The sequence below is a fragment of the Pelodiscus sinensis genome, chromosome 2, assembly GCF_049634645.1.
Source record: "Pelodiscus sinensis isolate JC-2024 chromosome 2, ASM4963464v1, whole genome shotgun sequence".
Taxonomy (NCBI): Eukaryota; Metazoa; Chordata; order Testudines; family Trionychidae; genus Pelodiscus; species Pelodiscus sinensis.
Window position 1 is genome coordinate 135,521,038 of NC_134712.1, and position 21,002 is coordinate 135,542,039.

Sequence of the window (21,002 nt, forward strand, 5' to 3'; positions counted from 1 at the left end):
CTATCAGATTGGGTTCTGCCGGTGTGATGGGAGAGGAATGTGTAGCTTGTAATTCCAGCTAGGACTTGGATATGAATTAAATGCCAAGCTTCTCAGTGGCAGAAATTTAGGCAGGGAGGGGAGCTTACTGATGGAAACGTAGGCACCTAGGGAGTTTAGACCTGCAAGGTTAGATAGCAGCTGAATAGGGGGGGTTGAAGATCTCACTAACAACTAAAGATTGCCCTTAGGCTTCTAAAGTGGCATGTAGGTGTCTATGTCCCTCTTGTGAACCTATCCCTCAGGAAGACCAGTTATACTATTGCCATTCATACAATCCAAAGAGTTCAGGTACATTTGAACATGCCCCCCTTTAAATTAATCATGTGTGAGAAAAATAAACTTCTGAAGTAGGGATCATTATCACCATGCTCCTGAGCTGCTGCTAACACTGAGACGGACCCAGCAGCCAGAGCAGCTTGGTGCAATACCCTAATTTTCAACACTAACACTTCCCTCTCCTCAGCTGCTCACCTGTACACTGCTCACCCTCTCCCCGTGTAGCTGAAGAATGAGCTACACTTCAGACGTGGGCTGGAGGAATGGGAGCTGCGCTCACTGTGCAGCCACAGAGAGCTTGATAAAAATGCTGGGCCAGCCAGGTCCCACTGGCATGAACAGAGTTACTTGTCTGAGTAAAACGATTCATGTATGAAAGCATCTCTGCAAATAAGTGATCATTTCCGTAACCTCCCAATGGATAGCTTTGTGCTGTGAAAGTGGATACATACTCATTTGAACGGTGTCATCAACAAACTAGCTGTTACAATGGAGAAGACAGGCTATGCACATTTACTAGAAGTGATCAGAAATGTTGGAACGTTCTTCTGTCAGAAAATGCCACTTAGTCAAAATCAAAATGTGTGGTAGGACCATGTCAGTTTTGTTGGAATTCTGGTAGAAACCAGGCAGGAACCCTTCCAGCTTGCTCACTTTGATAGCCTGCCTGCATTCTGGCAGAGAGGCAGGGGCCTGCCAGCCCTGGGGACTTCAGCTCTCAGGCTCCTCAGTAGCCTGGACTCCCAGGGCATGTCTACACTGGGGAGTTATTTCAAAATAACTCCTCTTAGTTTGAAATAACAAGCAGAGCGTCCACATGGCCAAGCCCGTTATTTCAAAATAATAACTCCTGCTTGTGACAAGGAATAACCTTATTTCAAAATAGTTATTTTGGGAGATATTATTTCAGAATGATTTATTTTGAAATAACCTGGTAGTGTAGACATAGCCTCAGGGTTCCCAACACCAAGGTAGGTCAGTAGGGGTGCATCTACACTGCACCCGTAGCTCGAAATAACCTACACAATTTGATCTATGCAAATTATGTAGCTTATTTCGAGTTAATTTCAAAATAGTTTATTTCATAATTTGGTGCTATCTACACAGCACCAAATTTCAAAATAAGACGCTATTCCGAAATGTCCCTTATTCCTCATGGAATGAGGTTCACAGGGATGTCGAAATAGCAAGCCTGTTATATTTTGAAATAATGGGCTTGCTGTTAAGACGCGGGACTGCTGCAGTGTAGGCATAGTCAAAGTGGGCTGCAGGGGAGTCAGGGCTTCCAGGAACCATGTCTCTAGGGCAGCCCATCAGTATGACTGTCCCAGAGCCAGGGCTCCTAGGCTCCAAGCTGCCTGGCAGTCCTGTGTCCAGATTATCTGGGCTGCCATGTTCCTCACCTTGGTGACTGCAGGGGCTCTCGATACCACAGGCACCATCAGAGGTTTTCCAAAAAAGTCAGAACAAAATGTGGCAACTTCTAAAATTGTCAGAATTTCTGCTTTGCAGGAACATTGGAAGTTTCATTTTTCCTTCCATTCCAGAAAATAGTGTTTCTATTTGAAAATTTGGGATTTTCACTGCATAGGAATGGGAATGCCGGCTTCCTTCCCACTCTCTTATTACCCAGAGATCAAAATTAAATGTCCATTTCCATACACAGAACAGACAACAGCATTTTTTTTTCTGATGAAACTTTTCCAAGAGGCACCAAAAGTGTTTTCCAGGATTCCTTCTCCTGCTCCATATACTTCCAATCCTGCTACTGGCCTGGGATGGAATTTTAAACCAAGAGGAAAATGCCTCCTGTTATGATGACAGCTCCCTTATGGACAAGTCCTGCAGAATTTAACAGGAACAGAATTCAAAATGATTTTGACAAACTGGAGAAATGATCGGAGGTAAATAAGATGAAGTTTAATAAAGACAAATGCAAAGTACTTCCCTTAGGAAGGAACAATCTGTTTCACACATACAGAATGGAAAGCGATTGTCTAGAAAGGAGTACGTCAGAAAGGGATCTAGGGATCATAGTGGACCACAAACTAAATATGAGTCAATGGTATAACACTGTTGCAAAAAAAAGCAAACATGATTCTGGGATGCATTAGCAGGAATGTTGGGAGCAAGACACAAGACATCATTCTTCTGCTGTACTCTTTGCTGATCAGGCCTCAGTTGGAGTATTGTGTCCAGTTCTTCACACCACATTTCAAAAAAGATGGGGAGAAATTGGAGAAGGTCCAGAGAAGAGCAACAAGAATGATTAAAGGTCTAGAGAACATGACCTATGAAGGAAGACTGAAAGAATTGGGTTTGTTTAGTTTGGAAAGGAGAAGACTTAGAGGGGATGTGACAGCGGTTTTCAGGTATCTAAAAGGGTGTCACAAGGAGGAGAGAGAAAAATTGTTCTCCTTGGCCTATGAGCATAGGACAAGAAGCAATGGGCTTAAACTGCAGCAAGGGAGGATTAGGCTGGACATTAGGAAAAACTTCCTAACTGTCAGGGTGGTTAAACACTGGAATAAATTGCCTCAAGAGGTGGAATCTCCATCTCTGGAGATATTTAAGAGCAGGTTAGATAGACATCTATCAGGGATGGTCTAAACCAATGTTTCTCAACCTTTTTTTATAAAGTACTCTTTTAAATAAAAAAATTGTACCCCCTTTTTAAAAAAAATATTATAAGTACCCCCAGTACCTACAGTTTTCAGATGCACAATTTCTTTTCTACCATTGCGACACATTTGTTTAAACAACTTAATCATAGCCAGGTGGGCAATGAAATGTTTGGGTGTAAAAAGTACAAAAATAATAGAGCGCTGTAAAACTAAAAACAAAAATTCAGTATTCTCCAAATTTCAGTTGTGTTAATGTACCCCCCCAGACTTCTCTCAAGTACCCCTAAAGGTACTCATACCACTGGTTGAGAAACACTGGTCTAGACAGTACTGGGTCCTACTGTGAGGGGAGTGGACTGGACCCAATAACCTCTCGAGGTCCCTTTCAGTTCTAGTGTTCTGTTTCTGTGATTCTATGAACATCCTCTGGCAAGGTTGACTGTGCGTTGTATGAAGAAGTACTTCCTTTTGTTTGTTTTAAACCTGCTACCTATTTATTCCATTTGGTGACCCCTAGTTCTTGTGTTATGAGAACAAATAAGTAACTTTTCCTTATTTACTTTCTCCACATCACTTTTTCTGAATCTGAATATCTACATTGCTATTTTTAACCCTGTAGTATGAGCCAGAGCCTGTTGACCTGGACTCAGACTTGCTGCCACAGTGGTGTTTTTCCTGTGTAGACATACACTAACTCCGTGATCCAGTAAAGCCTTTAAGGGCACATTTATCTTTAAGTGCATGAGTAGTACCACTGACTTGGAGCCTCTTTGTCTTCAAATCAAAGGGAAGTACATATTTAATGTACATCCTTACGTATTTTGCTGGATTTGGTCCAACTCCCAGTTTCCACTAGCCAGATTCTGCTCATAAATCAACATTGATGCTTGTGCAGATTTTTTGAAAAAATGGGGTTGCACAAGTAACTGAGCACATTTAGCTTGCAGAATCTTTATTACTAGAGATTATGGGGGAGCCAGAAACGCAGAGTTGAACTTTCAGATAATGAGCTGAGTTTGCCGAGACTGGCAATTACATGTTTTCTTGTGAGCTGAGTAAACTTGTTACAGTCACCGAGACACAATAAACTTAGAAATGTCACAGTGCCATTTTGTATGGTTGCTGTTCACAGTACAACTTCCACATGGCACTTTTGTCTCTGTGTGTTTATACTTCAGAAGGCAATACAATGCAGGTAACTGTGAGCATTAGTCACGTTTTAAAGACCAGAACCAAAGTGGTAACTATAATAGAAAATCTGATAGCATTTGTAACCTTAACAGATTGAATTTCAGATTTTCTGCTTTCCTACAAGAATTCAGAAGCAGCCTTAGAGAAAAACAAAATGGATCAGGTAATAAGAGATATTTGAAATAGCAGAAAAATTTATCCTTATAATTATTTGGACACATTTTTACATACTCTGTTGAAGTTTTAATTGAGATGTACCCTTATTTAGTATAAGCCTGCTACAGTAGACCCTTGTTACCTTACCTTTCACCAGTTCCCACTTTACCATTCACACACACAAAGATGGGGGGGCTTCCCCACTTCTCAACAAAGATGGTAATGAAAGTACTGCCTAATGTAGTTCCAGTTCATGAAGACTTCACTGCAACAAAATGTTCTACAGTACACATGCCAAGGTATAAGAATACAAGTAGACCAGTACAATTATGCCACCAGTTGGCTGATCTGGAAAAGGACCTTGCAATGTTGAGGGAGATCAAAAGGGTAATTGAATCTAATAACACACTGATGAGGGTAACTTCCTCTGCTGACTTATAGCCTAATGATGTGTCACAGGGTATGTCTACACTACAGAGTTAGTTCGAACTAACTTAGTTTGAATTAGTTAATTCGAACTAAGCTAATTCGAACAAACACGTCTAGAACTAAAAACTAGTTCGAATTAGCGTTTTGCTAATTCGAACTAGCATGTCCACATTAAGTGGACCCTGAACAGGGCTTAAGGATGGCCGGAAGCAGTGCCGGCAGGGCATCAGAGGAGGACTTAGAGCGTGGAGATGCTGTCTCAGGCTAGCCGAGGGCTGCGCTTAAAGAGACCTGACCCCCACCCTGGACAGACAGTTCTCAGGGGTGCCCCGCTTGAAAACCAGTCCTGGCTTGGAGTGCCCGGAGTGCCCACACTGGGCACATCACACCACTCGGCCATCAGCCCGGCTGCACTTGCCGCAGGCTGCCATCTGGGGAGAGGGGGTAATTGGGGGGCTGCAGGAGAGCTTCCACCCCCAGAAGCCCGCAGAGCCAGCCCAGTCCTCCCCATCGGGGGCTCGTACCCCATTCCTCCCTCACCTCCTTCCACTTACCCTTCCCTAGCCCCTTTTCTTGATGTACAAAATAAAGGACAATTGTGGTCAAAAATGGAATCTGTCTTCATTGAACAAAACTGGGGGAGACTGGGAAAAGGAGGTGTGAGAGGGGAAGAGAGAGGCTGGGAGAGGGGAGGGCAACTACAATGATCAGGGGTTGGGAACAGGTCCCAGATGAAAAGAGGCTAAAGAGACTGGGACTTCTCAGCTTAGAAAAGAGGAGATGGAGGGGGGACAGGATAGAGGTCTCTAAAAGCAGGAGTTGGGTGGAGAGGGTGCATACAGAAAAGTTCTTCATTAGTTCCCATAAAGAAGGACTAGAGGACACTAAATGAAAGGAATGGGTAGCAGGCTTCAAACTAGTAACAGAAAGTTGTTCTTCACAAAGCAAAGAGTCAACCTGTGGAACTCCTTGCTGCAGGAGGCTGTGAAGGCTACAACTAGAACAGAGTTTAAAGGGACGTGAGATCAAGTCATGGAGGTTGGGTCCATGGAGTGCTATTAGCCAGGGGGTAGGAGTGGTGTCCCTGCCCAAGGTTTGTGGAAGGCTGGAGAGGGATGGCACGAGACAAATGGCTTGGTCACTGTCTTCGGTCCATCCCCTCCAGGGTTCCTAGGGTTGGCTGCTGTCGGCAGACAGGCTACTGGGCTAGATGGACCTTTGGTCTGACCCAGTACGGCCATTGTAAGTTCAGGACTCCAGGGTCGGGGGTCTCAGTGGACCCCCTTGATTTTCATGCACACCTGCTCCTGGGTGGCCAGGCTGGCAGCTCTCCTGCCCTAGACTGCCACTTTCCTGTGCCTAGTGCGGAGATCGTGGACGAGGTCCGCACTAGCCCAGGTGGGTGCCCGTCTCTTGCGGTCCCGGGCAAGCTCCCAGGAGCCGCCAGCCTGGTCCTGGGAACAGGGGGAGGGCTGGGGGGCATCGGGTGGCTGGCTCGATCCGTGCCAGGTGCAGGGTCTGCTGGCTGGGTGCTGGCAGGCTTGCACCTGGCACGGGCACTGTAGCCAGCCCGTGCCCCTTTAAGAGGTCCGGGGCCGGGAGGGGGGCATAGAGTTTCCCTTGTGTTGGCCAGAGTGGCCACCAGGGAAAGCTGGGGAGGGCTAGCCTCCCACTAGTTCGAATTAAGGGGCTACACAGCCCTTAATTTGAACTAGCTAGTTCGAACTAGGCTTAATTCTCGTAAAATGAGGTTTACCTAGTTTGAACTAAGCTCTCCGCTAGTTCGAATTAAGTTTGAACTAGCGGCGCGCTAGTGTAGCGCCTATCAAAGTTAGTTCGAACTAACATCCGTTAGTTTGAACTAACTCTGTAGTGTAGACATACCCACAAGGACAAGGTTTAAAATGAGCAACTGCTCCACTGCACAGTTTCTGCGCACTACAGACATTCATGTCTTTATCTCCCTACCTTTATCGGAGCTGGCAGAATATTATTAGTCCCTGCTTCCTAACCCAAACTACATTTATCAGACAACCCTGCTTTGGGTACAGGCCACCTGCAGCTCCCAGTGACTTTGCTTGCAGCTGTGAGTGTGCAGCACTTTTGAAAATCTGGCCCAACTTTTCACAGGGGTGACATTCTGAAAATGAGGACCACATGAGTAGTTACCTGTTCAAGTGTTGGTAGGCCGTTGGAGCACTTGTCTGGGATGGGGAAACCCAGGTTCATTTACCCCCCTCTCTGCTGGAGGGGAAGAAAGTATTCGAAAATGGGTCTCCCACTTCTAGACCAGGATTTGATACCTGAACTATGCTGGGACTCCCTCAGGCTCTCATGTTGAAGCTGTTCTAGTGTGGATAATGATAAAAAGAGTGATTATTTGCACATTTCTCCACAGTGGAACAATCACTGGGTCAGAGATCAAGCAGGAAAGATACATTTCATAGCCTAGTGGTTGAAGCACTTGCAGTCCCCCTGCTCTATATGGTCTTCCTTTCACTGTGGAATAGGTGCACCAGGAGAGAGCCCTCTATCAGCGTGTTCCATAGCTCTGTGGTTAGCACATGCAACTGAGAGGTAGGAAGCCACGTGTTCAAATGCTTTGTCTCTCACCAATGAGGGAGAAGGAATTCAACCTGATTTTCCCAGCTCCCAAGTGAGTACCCTAACCACTGAGCTGAAAGGTGTGCACCAGCTCCTCCTCTGGCTGGATTTTGAACAGGACCCTGTTTGATAGATGGCCTCCAAACATACCTACAGGCTTGGGAATGCCTATCTTATGCTACGTCTAGACTGCAGGCTTCTTTCGGAAGAAGCTTTTCTGGAAGACATCTTCCGAAAAAACTTCTTCTGAAAGAGAGCATCCACACTGCCAAAGCACATCGAAAAAGTGATCTGCTTTTTCGAAAGATCGCGTCCACACCAAATGGACTCTATCTCGCATTTAAGTTGTGATTACTATCGTCAGAGTGGCCACCAGGCCACCTGTGCTTTTTCTTCTTTCCTCTTCTTTTGAAAGAACTCCCTCTTCCCCGTCCACACCCGCCTTTTTCCAAAAGAGCTCTTTAGTAAAAAGGCTTCTTCCTCATAGAAAGAGGTTTACCAATGTTGGAAAAATGCCTCTGTTCTTTCAGTTTTTTTTTTTGAAAGAACGTGATTGCAGCATGGATGTAAGTGAAGTTTTTTGGAAAAACAGCTGTTTTTCTGTAAAAACTCCGCAGTGTAGACATATGCTTATCCTGCGGATGTGTATTGTTCTGGTGCTTAGATGAGTGTGGAACTAGTAGAACCCAGAATTGTCCAAAGAGGAGGGTGGAGAAGGTCTGCTTTGTGTCTAGTGCTATAACTCTGTTCACTCATTCTGCTGTTGTGCAACAGGGATTCAGCACCTGTCCAACTAACTGGTGTCAGCAAAGGACATTTTCTGTAGTGTAGACAAGACCGAACATACTACAGTTTGCATATAAGGCTGTAGGAGGAAACCTGTACTGCAGGGGAGGGGAACCTTTTTTGGGTGAGGGGCTGCTGACCCACAGAAAAATCAGTCGGGGGCCACACACAAGTGAGAAGCAAACAAACAAACCCTCACTGATGTGGCCTCCAACTGAGGAGAAAGACGCTCTCCACATTCCCCTTGCACAACAGAGCCTGGGGGGCCCAGGCAGGTAGATTTTGTATGCTCCAGCCCTGTGGTGGGGCAGCAGGGAGGCTGGAGCACCAGCAAGGGTTTCCCAATGCTGGGAGTGAAGCCTTGAGTTTCAGGGGCCAGATCCAGGAAAGCTGGGGGCTGGGGGGCCTTAGGTTCCCCACCCCCAATGTACTGTATAATTTATGCAGTAGTCTGGGACCTCAGCTCCTATATCCATGGCCACAAGTGTATACATGTTTTTTTTTAATTACTAATGTATTATTTGAGCAATAAGATGTGACCATGTCATACAACACTAAAACATAAACAAAGGAAGGTGGAGTTAAAAATGTACATACATCTGGGCAGATGTTCAAGGGCAGCATTGAGGCTGGTTTGGAAATCTCCAATATAATGTTTTAGATGTTCATATTTATTTAAGAGATCATATGGAACATATGGGAGGCTATTTATATACTCCACTTAAATGCTTATTCCAATTCTTGTAACTGTTGAGGGATTTTAGCTGTAACATTTACTGGTGTGCACGTGTCAGCGTGAATGTTAAACAGTAATTGGGTATTTTATCTGTTAACATATTAAAGGTTAATGCAGAGCTTTTTATTTATGTTTAATTTTATGTTGTGGCCAATGTGAACATTAAAAAATACTTTTTGTGTAGTTTTACTGCTTCTAAGCATATTTGACGACTTTGACACCATTCTTTGAGGCTTGTTATTTCCTGGCTGGGGACATAGCAGATTGCAGGCTGAGGCAGTTGGCAGATGGACAGACAGAAAGGCCTGCCATGTCTCAACAGGCTACATTCACGTCTTATGGGGAATTTATTCCATGGAAACGAGGTTGGATTAGAGACCCTGCTGGCAGAAATCCAGTTAAGACAAGGTTCTTTGACTCCCAGTGTTAAAGGGAATTTAGTCAGAGCTATTGCATTAAAACCCTTTAGAACATTGTAAACACTATACAGTCTGAAGGAAAAAGAAGGCCCAAGGAATGAGAACCTAAAATCATATTCCAGAGGAATAAAGTCCCAAAGCATTCCACTATCTTTTTCCTGGTTACACCTCATTTGCCTGCATATTCTCAACTTAAATATGGGCATTAAAAACTGGTGCAAACTTCCTGGGAGAAACCACCTCATTGTCCATTTTTCATTCTGAATGGGGACTCTGTCATCAGATACAGTGTCAGTGTTGACATTTCTTACCAATGTGGAGCTCTGTCAGACATCTTTCTCTGGCAAATACCAATAACCATTTGTGTGTGAGTTCACCCTCTAAGGGCTCTCCTTGCTTTGTGCAGATAGCCAGCCTAGCAAACCTTGAGAGAACCACCAAGGACCACAAAATCAGATAAGGTGTGAAGGAGGCACCTGGCCAGGTTTCTTGTCAAATGGAGCACAACCTTTAGCTCCCCTGATCAGATGTCTACTGTTCTGCTAGTGCATGTGTGCCTCCTGACAATGGGCCATCTCAGTTAGTGGTGGGACTATCCACTGCCCTCTAGTCTGGGCAAAGAGTTAAGATGAGGTATCCCAACAATTATAGACTTAGACAAAAATCTGGGATACACAACTTGTGCATCATCTTATGCCTTTTATGGGATGTTTTATTAATCTCCCCTTGGACTTTCCTCCTGATATTTCAGGCAAAACAATCTTATTCACCACCTGTCATTATACCGGTTGAGCCTCTCTTAACCAGGACTCTGGTCTGGCAACATCCCTGGGTCTGAAAGGGCCACAGATGTTCAGGACCAGACAGTCCCATGGAGAGTTGGTGGCTGGGAGCCCTGCAGCAGAGCTGGAGCCCAGTTGCGGGGCTGCCTTGTGGCAGCAAAACCAAGAGGGTAGCAGCAAGGCTGTGACCTGGTGGTGACACTGTGAGGAGTGGGGGTGGGGGGAACGGCAGCAGGACTAGAGCCCAGCAGCACGGACGCCACCTGGAAAACTACTGTCTGGCAACAAAAGTGCCCAGGAATACCAGGAAGCAGTGGCAGGGATGGCCTTAGGGAAAATGGCACCCTGGGTGAACTTGTATGTTGGCTCCCCCTACCCTGTGCAGGGTGCCCCCTCCATTTCCCTTGGCTGCCATGGGCTCCTCCACCCTGGACCCCCCATCCTGTGCTCCCTTTGCCATTAACGCCTGACTCTCCTGCACCCTAACTCCTATGCTGTGCCCCAACCCCAACATTTTGTCACTTTCACCCCCAACCCCTGCACTTCCCTCCCACCTGCACCCCCAGCTCCAGCCCTGCATTGCCAGTGTGCCTACCACACTGCCTCCCTGCCAGTATCACACAACCCCTTATGCCCAGCAACCCCCAGGGGCACCAGACTGCTCCCCAGCAGCCCTGCCACATTCACTTCTAGCTCACTGAGCCAGACAATGCCTCCCCTCCTTTCCCTTCCCAGCCCCACTCCTGTCACAGCCATCTCAAGCCTGGTTCACACTGTTACCTGAAGTCCCTATGCCTGGCTCTACTCCCTGAGGTCACCTCCCCCTTTCCCCTGTGCTGCCCAGCCCCCATAGGCTCACTCACATGCTGCAAACTTTTGTTCCTGGCAGACAGGGGCACTGTAACAGCGCTGGGATCCCCAGGAGGGTGGGGCTGAGTGGAACGGGAGCTTCCAGCTGGCAAGAGGGGTGGGGCAGGGAGAAGCCTGGGGGTGGGGACCAGCACGGAGGGGGCTGTATGGGCGGGGATGGAGAAAAGCCTGCTGTCTAGCAGGGAACCAGGGGGGAGGGGAAGAGAAAAGCCAACTGACAGGAAAAAAAGCCGAAGGGGAGGGGCGGGGTCAGAGCCCTTAATGGTGCCCCCCTGACTGCAGCACCCTGGGCCTGGGCTCAGAGTGCCTGGCCCTAAGGCTGACCCAGGGCAGCAGAATTGTCCATCTCTGGGGTTGGGAGCCGGCAGCAGGACCACTTGGCAACACAACCAGGAGCCCAGCAGCCCAACTGCCGCCCAGCAGCACAGCTGAGCGGTGGGACTGGGATGTAGTAGGGCTGCCCCATGGAGCTGGGATCCTGACCATGGAGCTGCCTGGGGGAGGAGGGGTCAGGAACCCAGGAGTGGGGCTGCCCAGCAGCACAGTAAAGAGCCCAGAAGTGCCCGCTCCCGTTCAGTGGAGCTGTCTGGTGAAACCGGGAGGCAGTGGGGCTGCCCAGTGAGGCTAATGCCCAAGCAGGGCTGCCACCCAGCAGCTCAGCTAGACCCCAGCAGGGGGGGCTATCCTGTGAGGCTAGGAGCCTGGCAGCGGGGCTGTGTGTGCGGTGGTGGGGCTGCCACTGTGGGGACAGGAGTTCTGCATGCGGAATGGCCAGCGACAAGCGGGAGCAGCTGGGAGGCTGGCAGCCAGGCCATGGATGGGGGAACTGGTGGGCAGGGAGGGAAAAGGGGGGCAGAAATGACCTTTCCTGATCCAGCAAAGTCTCTCATCCCAAACCAGTTAGGTTCCGAGGGTGCTGGACCAGGGAGGTCAAACCTTTCACTCCTGATCTTTCAGACAAAATGTCACTATTCATCACTTTTGTCAAACCACTTTATCATGTACTAGGTTGGGGCATCTTTGTATTGTCCTGCTGGGATGTGCTTAGTGTGTTTAGCAGCACTAGCAATAATGATGCCAAGTTTGTGTCCCAGACACTGTCTTACAGGTAAGCATCTGCTTTTATCAGGGCCTGACTGTTACTCGCAGTACATCTTTGGCTCACTTTGGTTCAGGCCTCAGGCCTTACACCAGGCCCATGCTTCAGACTGTTTTTACTACTGCATGGATCATCAAATACAGCAGAAATACTGTGCTGCTTTATCAAATTTGTTAACAAAAGGAAATTAAAAAAATCTCACATTATTTTAAAGTAGGACTGATGATTAATCTCAGTTTACTCATGTAATTAATTAAAAATGTATTATGATTTTAAATTAATCACAGTTAATTGCACTGTTAAATAATATAATACCAACTGAAATTTATTAAGTATTTTAGATGTTTATCTACATTTTCAAATATATTGATTTCAACTACAGTGATATATTTAAGAAGTCGTTCAATGTTATCCCTCTCAACATCTAATGTAGCATTGTGCTTTAATTATAAAAGATTAGTTTCGTGGATCATTTTTAGCAGTTTCAGCCACATGGACAACATTAAAATGTATTCAAATTTGGATGTTTACTTCTGAATTTTCTTAAGTTCAGTACGAGCCTGTGCTATGAGAGTAAGAGATTCAAGCTCACTTAAAGCCTTTCACACAGAGTACAAATTCTATGCAGCTGGTTTAATGCCATCAATCTGTGCTGGCCATTTTGTTGTCAACATGCCGTGAATGGAAACGGGCAGCTGTTGCTTCAGAATTTCCAACTTTTGAGGACTGCTACTGAAGTGGTTGTACAATTGCTGGATTGTTCCAAAGTATGCGATTGCTTCCTTGCATGATTCAGAGCAATCAATGCTGACAAGATTTAGTGTGTGGTTGCAACAACTGGAGAAAAAACAGTATGGATTTTGCACGAGGACTGTTTTCACTCCATTGTACTTCCCAACCTTATATATTGGAGCCATTTTCATAGGCCTGGCCAAAGCAGACATGAAAATTTAATTTGAAGCCTTCCAGAATTTCTAATTCACGAGCAGCAATTTCTTTTCCAGTTTTGTGTGTGTGTGTGTGAAATTATCAAATAAAATGAATTGTTCTTCAATTGAAACCTTTGAACTTCCTGCAATTTTAATGTATTGAATAACCAAGGTCATCTGTTCTTTATGAGAACAGTCTGGAGTTGCATCAATAATAATTGAAAAGTACTTTGCATGTCATATCTGTTCAAGAATTGTTGTTTGCAGAAACATTCCACACAGGTCAATAAACTCGTTTTGTATTCTGATAGACAGATAATGGATTTGCATGCATTTTCCACTCTCTTGTGATTCACGAACATGCTTAATATGGCCTGATAAAAGTGGGTCATACTTGCTAAGAAGCTCAAGTATACCAAGAAAGTTTCTGTTTGTAGGGTCACCGATACATTGACTGGAACCAAACAAAGCCAATCCCTGTTCAGAAAGAAAAAGAATGACATTCAATATGTGCTCAAGGAGTTTTTCCAGTTATCAATTTCTGTGTTTATTTTACTCAAGGGTAAGTTTTCAATTGTACTGCTTATGCGTATTTTCTATGAGAAATTATGTTATTGGCTTTAAACTCTTAACTACTGTTTCACTCTGTTGCTTTTGCTGTCTCTTGCATCATTTTCAAATCTTTGCTTCATTTTTATAAAGGGGTTCTTTTAAGAAATAGTAATACACAATAAATTAATTCGCTAAAGGCTATTGATTATACAAAATGTTAAACATATATACCAGTGTTTCTCATCCAGTGGTACGAGTACCTTAGGGGTACTCAAGAGAAGTCTAGGGGGTACACCAACACAACTGAAATTTGGAGGAAAATGAATTTTTGTTTTAAGTTTTACAGTGCTTTATTGGTTTTGTACTTTTTACACCCAAAAACACCCACCCAGCTACGATTAAGTTGTTTAAAGAAATGGTAGAAAAAATTTTGTGTCTGAATACTGTAGGTACTGGGGGTACTTATATATATATATTTTTAAAAGGGGTACTTTTTAAAAAAAGGTTGAGAAACACTTGTATATACTTTGCAATTAATATTATATAATAACGGTTTGGGGGTGTTATTTACTACGGCCATTATAGCCCTATTTCAAAGTCTTGAAATTTCAACTGCTAACATATTCCTATGCTTACATTCCTCTGGTGTGTTGTTATGAATATGAACATGGGGAGATTACCAGATTAGATCTTAAGTTTATTAAACAACTAGAATTTAAAGTTCATTATCACACAAAAGCTTTTAAAGGTGAATCTAAAACTGGATAAAGAGATAGCTTATAGTTGAGCCCGATATGATTATTGTATATGAAGCCACATAAAACAAAACAGGAATATGAAAATCTCCTATGCAGAGAAAAACATCTAATTTAAAGGTTAAACTCACCCTCAGACCGAGCAAAATCACTTTACAGTGACAGAATTAATTACAATTTTCAAAACCTCTAAACTATGCAAAGACTGTAAGTGACACTTCATAACGTAGAATCACTAATCACAGAGCTACTCCAGTCTCCAGTCATGCAGATGAAATCTTGGATGTGACCAAAACATTGGCAAAGGCCCGAAGTCCCACAATTATTTAAATCTATTTTTTGCAGGTATATATAGCTTCCTTTGTTGTCTCTGTTATAACTGCAAGGTGTATAATAAATGAAAAGGACTTGGTAGAAAAATATCAAAATTTGAGGCCTCTTTGTTTCCTGAGGCCTGAGCCAAATGGCTTTCCTGCTCCCTCCCCTCTCGCCCATTTAATCAGGCCTGGTGGCAGAGGGACTGGAGCTGCTACAGCCCAATCAGGCAGTGTGCCGCCAGGTTGGCACCAGAGCAGGGGTTGGGGCTAACCAGTAGGCAGCCCGGCCAGGCCAAAAGAGCTGGCAGTGGGGAAGAGTAGCAAGCTGAGGGGCTGGTGTCAGGGACCTCCCATTGTCCGGCAAATTCCCTCATCTGGGAGCAGTCAGGTCCCAAGGGTACCGGACCAGGGAGGTTCAACCTGTACTTGATCAGGTCCCACATGTGATTTAAGCATTGGGCTGCCCAGTACTTTTTTCCCCAGCATGTCATAAATGAATGGCATTCCCCTGGGGCACACCAACACCTATTGGCATTTTCCTCAGGGAGGCTTGGCCCGCGATGGAAACCCGCTTGGGACACACAGCTCTTAAAAAGACCGTGACCACATTTCAGCCCCCGGCACATTTTTTTTTGTTTGTTTTGCTCAACAACTTTCCCCTGGAGTACCATCACCTTATTTCTTACAAAAAAAGCACTGGGCCCGCCTATCTTTCCCAGTCTGTGAATGGCTCTGGGGCTTAGGTGGGAGATGTCTAGACACCTCTGTCAAGGCAGCAGTGTGCTTGTTCAGGCAGGAATTGGTCAGGGTGGCTAGAGTGAGTCAGCAGTTCACATGCCCAAAGGCAGAAATTGACATGCCAAGTGATTTTAGACACCTAGGGTATGTCTACACTACCCCGCTAGTTTGAACTAGCGGAGGTAATGTAGTCATCCGCAATTGCAAATGAAGCCCAGGATTTGAATTTCCCGGGCTTCATTTGCATGAAGCCGGCCAGCGCCATTTTTAAATGCCGGCTAGTTCGGACCCCGTGCCGCGCGGCTACACGTGGCACGGACTAGCTAGTTCGGATTAGGCTTCTAATCCGAACTAGCTGTACACCTCATTCCACGAGGCGTACAGCTAGTTCAATGGGAGTTTTGCAGACCACAGCAGTGCCTAAAAATGGGACTTAGTGTATGTCTACACTACTCAGTAAGTCCAGGCTCTGATGCAGGTTTGAGCCCAAGCCCCCTTTCTGTCCACACTCAAATCAGTCTGACTCAGGTCAGCAAGCACTCAGGACCCAGGTCTTAGACCCCTGATAGGGGATTGGCTCAGATCCCAACTCCTGTTGTGACCAGGTTCAAACCCCTTCATTTTGCAATGTGGCTGCAGCTCAAGCCACAGCCTCAGAGGATCTGTGTAGAGCGCTCCGGATGCGTCAGTAATCCAGGTTTATGATGTGGTGTGGACCCTCAAACACAGCCTGGAAACATCTGCAAGCTCGCTGGCCCAGACTTAGAGACGTAAGTGTCTTGGTGTCTATATATCTTTGTGGATCCCACCCTAGGTTTATCCTCTTTACCATCTCCTTGTGGGTGCTACAGAAAAAAGTGATTATTTAATGAGGACAATTTTTACACCGCAACAAAACTTTTTTGGGGGGGAGGAGGGGGAGGAATGTTGGGTATTTTGTTAGCAATATTTGCATCTCTGTCAGAGGTGACGTGACTACATATTGGGGGGGCACAACTGGATGGTTCTGGAGGGCCATGTGACTATCCCACACATTACCTCTGCCTCTACTCTGTGACTCATGTCAGCGGGCAGGCTGCCAAGCAGGCAGAGGGAAACACTGGGACTCCACCAGCAGAAAAGGAGAAGCAACCCCATGTGGTAGGAGGGTGGGGGAGCTCTGTTCACAACCAGCTGCCCAGCAGCTTGCTCTCTACCCGCCCCGCATGGAAACATGGGGAGTTCCATTGTCAGAGGGAGCTGCTGCCTCCTTGCTGTTGGGTATCCCAGTAAGAGAGGTGTCCTGAGAAATCTGTGGAGGGGGAAGGGAACACGTGACCCTCCCTGTCCTCCCACATTGCCTCTGTACAATATCAAAATGTGCTTCTGCCAACTGTAAATAATTCTTTTCACATGAGTATGTGCACTGTACTGTGACCTGCAGGCTTTGCAGGTTTCACAAACTTAGGCCACAAAACACAAAATGCATTAGCAATGCAGCACCAGTGAATTACCGCAGCAGATGCATTCTACATTGCAGAACTGCGCTGAAGTGGCTCATGAGCTGGAGATGCTCTACTAGACCAATGGTGTGCAACCTTTTTACCAAAGGCGCAACCCCTGGGAATTTTGGTTGAGAAAAAAAAAAGGTTGCAGCCCCTTTAAATAAATTGCGCACCACTGTACTAGACCAGTAGGTGCTATATGATAAGCAAGCAAGCTAAATTCTAGTAAAAGCACCAGTCAGAACAGCCCCCACCCCCGGCAATTTTAATTTATTTCTATTTAGAATTAGCATTTTCAGTTCTACTTTATTAAAGCCCCAATCCTTCACGGGCCCCTTGATTGAGCCCAGGCAATGGACTTTAATGGGATGGTGTACAGATGAAGGGCTCCTCTCTTGTAAATTATAGGACTGAAGTCATAGACCAGGGGCGGGGAACCTTTTTGGGCCAGGGGCCGCTGACCCACAGAAAATTCAGCCAGGGGCTGCACACAAGTGAGAAGCAAAGAAACAAACCCTCACTGACATGTGATACTTCCCACATTCCCCTCACACACCAGAGCGCAGGGGGGCCTTGGCTAGTAGATTTTGTGTGCCCCAGCCCCATGGTGGAGTGGTGGGAGAGAGCGGTTGAGGCACTAGCATGGGCTTCCCAATGCTGGGAAGGAGCTCTGAGCCTCAGGTGCCAGATCCAGGCAAGCTGGGGGCTGCATCCAGCCCTGATGTTCCCCACCCCTGACATAGACTGTAAACTCTTAGAGGAAGGAGTTATTTTTGTATTGTGTGTGCATACAATACTTAGGATAATAGCATCTCTAGATACCACTATAATATTAATGACACTAATAATTAATTCTACTGAATTTCTCCTGACAGCAGCAGGATGGTAGAAGGTATTAAAGATTTTGCTTGTGTTACTCTAACATATCACAAAATTAGATGTGATGATAAAATTTATAAGGAAAACATACAAATTCATTCTCTTATTTTGCAGGCACTTTCTCAGAGAAAGTTAATCATCTAACAATCCCACCCATGTATTTGATTGTTTTTTTGTATTCCACTTAAGTGTAAGAACTTCTGTGAAACAAACAAAAAAGGGGCATTATTACAGACCATAGCATAAGCTCTAGCACTGCAGTATTATGTCTTAAAAGCAACCAAAGCGTCACAGGAAATTCAAGGTGCAAAATCACCATCACAAGCAAAAAACCTCACAGCTGTGAAAATCATTCATTAGCAAGGAGGCAATTCTACAGCAGCTCTGGAAACCATTTGATAGAAATCCTGCTGAATATAATCATTTTCAGGAGGAAAATAGTTGCAATAACTCTCTCATCTTTTTTAGGTTATTTCCTGATCACTGTTCATTATTATGAAAGAAATACCACAGTTGATGATTCTAAAATCAAGGCTTGAGCTGGGTCAGCAATGGTTTTTTTAAGAGGAACTTATGACAGGCGCACTAACATCAGTGACCTGGAAGAAGCAAAGACCACCAATATTGAGACAATATCAGCCACCTGAGGGGTCCATAACTCCCATGGAAGATGATCCTATTCAGCAACGAGTGATTGCCCATCATCATCATCATGGACCATTTGATCATATATTGGAATAAATGTCTGAAATAAGGCTTTAATAGTGATTTAAAATAAAATAATATAATTACATGTCAGTTGATTATCAAAAATATATTGCTTGAGGTTTAATAATACACAGTCAGGGCTGATTAATCCATATTTACTCAAAGGGCTAGAAAGATGTTTATTGTTCTGACCACATCAAGATGCATGCAAGCATCACATGCTGACCTTTGAAGCTGACCTGGCCATTTTGTTAATGGAGGCAGAAAAAGTCACAGCAGAAATGAAAAAGAATCAAGCCAGGAAAATGTATTTTATGCAGAAGTGAAAGTGTAAAATGTGTTTTGTTCTAAATGTCATTTGTTACCAATGTGCTTGAAAGCATATTTTTCAGTACAAAATTTCTGCACATTGCTTCCATCAGAAGGTTTCAGCTTCATAAATATTGATGAAATAATTCTCATACTAAGCTGTGAGGAAGGGAAGTGCTGCATTTTCAGGTGGAAACATTGAGGCACACTGGGGAAATGACTTTCCCAAGGGCACACAGGAAATCTGGCCCAGTTTGCTATAAAAATCTGTTCTAATTCCCAGGCCTGTGCGTCAGATACAAGGCCATTTTTTCTGAAAGTTCCCTGAAAATGTAACATTAGGAGTAGGCACCAAGGCCCAGCTCCACAAAGGAACGTAGGCACATAAAGCCTAGATTTAGACACAACTTCAGTCAACAAAACTCCTGTTTAGCTGCCACCTAACCTTGATGGTGCCTAAACTCATTGGCTACGTCTACACTGCAGGCTTTTTGTGCGAGAACAACTGTTTTTGCGCAAAAACTTGCAGAGCGTCTACACTGCACGTGTTCTTGCGCAAGTAAATTTACAGTACAGTGTTGGAAAAGAGGGCTTTTTGCGGAAGAGTTATTCCTCTCCCCACAAGAAATAAGCCTTTTTGCATAAGAGCTCTTGCATAAGAAACCCCTATGGCTAAAATGGCCATCAGAGCTTTCTTGCGCAAGACAGCATCCACACTGCCATGGATGCTCTTGCGCAAAAGCACATGGTAGTGAGGATGAGCTCTTGCGCAAGAACTTTTGCACAAAAACTCTTGTGCAAAACAGTTCTTGCTCAAGAAGTCTACAGTGTAGACGTAGCCATTCAGTGCCTACATTTTCACTGCAAATGTTCTCTAGCTGGCTAAGTTTCTGCCTCTAGGCATGAGCATGTCCCTCTCTCGACACCCAGTTGTCTGTCTCCCACCTAAGCCTCAGCACAATGCTCATACCAAGTGAAAAGTGGGGTTTCCCTGGTTATCTCACCTGCAGAGTATGATCCAAGCACACCCAGCCTTCACAAAAAGACCAGAAGGAGTCTTCCCTTTAGCCCAGAGGTTAAACTTTTCCCTTGGATGCAGTAGATGCCCCATCCCCCCATGAATGCATCTCTGTGCCTGAGGAACAGAAGGGATCTGATCAGAGGCAGGGAGCTGACAGAACTGCTGAGCCCCTGGGCAAAATGGGGGAGAGCCTGGTTCTGGGCTCCTGAAAAGAGCATGCCCTCAGATGGAAGGGGTGGGGCTCGGAAGCAGCCAGCCCTCGGGGCCTCCTGGACTGTGCTATGCTACTTTGTCCCACCCCAGCACTCTGCTGATAGAAGACCTTTATTCAAATCACTTCTCATCAAGCAAAGGGGGAAATTGAGCTGGGATCTCCCATGAGTGCCCTAACCACTGGGCTCAAGGAAAGCTGCCTTCTCGCTCTGATTTATGTGGCATTATCATAGAATCATAGGCTTGGAAGAGACCTCAGGAGGTCATCAAGTCCAACCCCAAGCATACTGCCACGGTTTTTGCAAGAAAGAGCTTTGGTGCCTGTCAAGGAGAGGATTTTAGTTTCTGTCTGCAATCATGGAGGAAGCAGCCTAAGCAAGGGGCTGGGATTTAGGGGCCTAGTCTCCCCCATCTCATGGGGGGCTGAAGCATCCTAGGCCTGCCCTGTAACCAGATTACATCTGTGCTGTGCTGTATCCTGGAAAAGCAATAAACTCCCTCTATTCTACTGGCTGGCGGAGTCTGTTCGTGCAGGGGTGCAGGAGGTGGAGGAACCCCGACGCGCTGCCACACCCCTTTTTCGAAAGAACCTGTAAACCTCATTTTTTGAGAAATACGGGTTCTTTCGAAAAAGTTTTTTTTCACAAAAAAGCTGCGTCTAAACTGCGTTTGTTGGTGAAAAACCTCTTCCGCAAAAAGGGTCAGAAGAGGCTATGCAAATGAAGTGTGAGAATATGCTAATCAGCATTTCCTCTTTCAGAATAGGGAAGCAGTCTAGATGTATGCTGATGAGTGTCAGAAGTATTTCTCATTTTGACCATACACCTCTGCAAGACTGTATACTGCATAGTTCGAACTAGGGTGGTAGTGTAGACATACAGATTAGTAACCCGTGTGGGTTTACCAGTGTCCACAGTTAGTAGAAATTTCATAGTGATCAGTGAAAATTCCCCACAGATTTATCTCCATCCTTATCCAGATATTTTATAGCCATGACTCCAGGACCACCCTATTTCACCAGCCACTGTATGTGGTCCAGGTCTCAGCTCAAAGTTCCACAAACCAGCAGCTACCTGATCAGTT

At 45.3% G+C, this 21,002-nt stretch overlaps 1 long non-coding RNA gene across 1 annotated transcript in view; it reads left to right on the forward strand.

Moving 5' to 3' along the window:
* LOC142827218 (uncharacterized) overlaps positions 1-20,445 on the forward strand; it is a 47,289-nt gene extending 26,844 nt beyond the window's left edge. The window contains exons 2-3 of the long non-coding RNA XR_012901796.1: positions 13,381-13,505; positions 18,137-20,445. This is a non-coding gene — a long non-coding RNA (uncharacterized LOC142827218). The remainder of the gene's footprint in view (positions 1-13,380; positions 13,506-18,136) is intronic.
* The last annotated feature ends 557 nt before the right edge of the window (positions 20,446-21,002 follow it).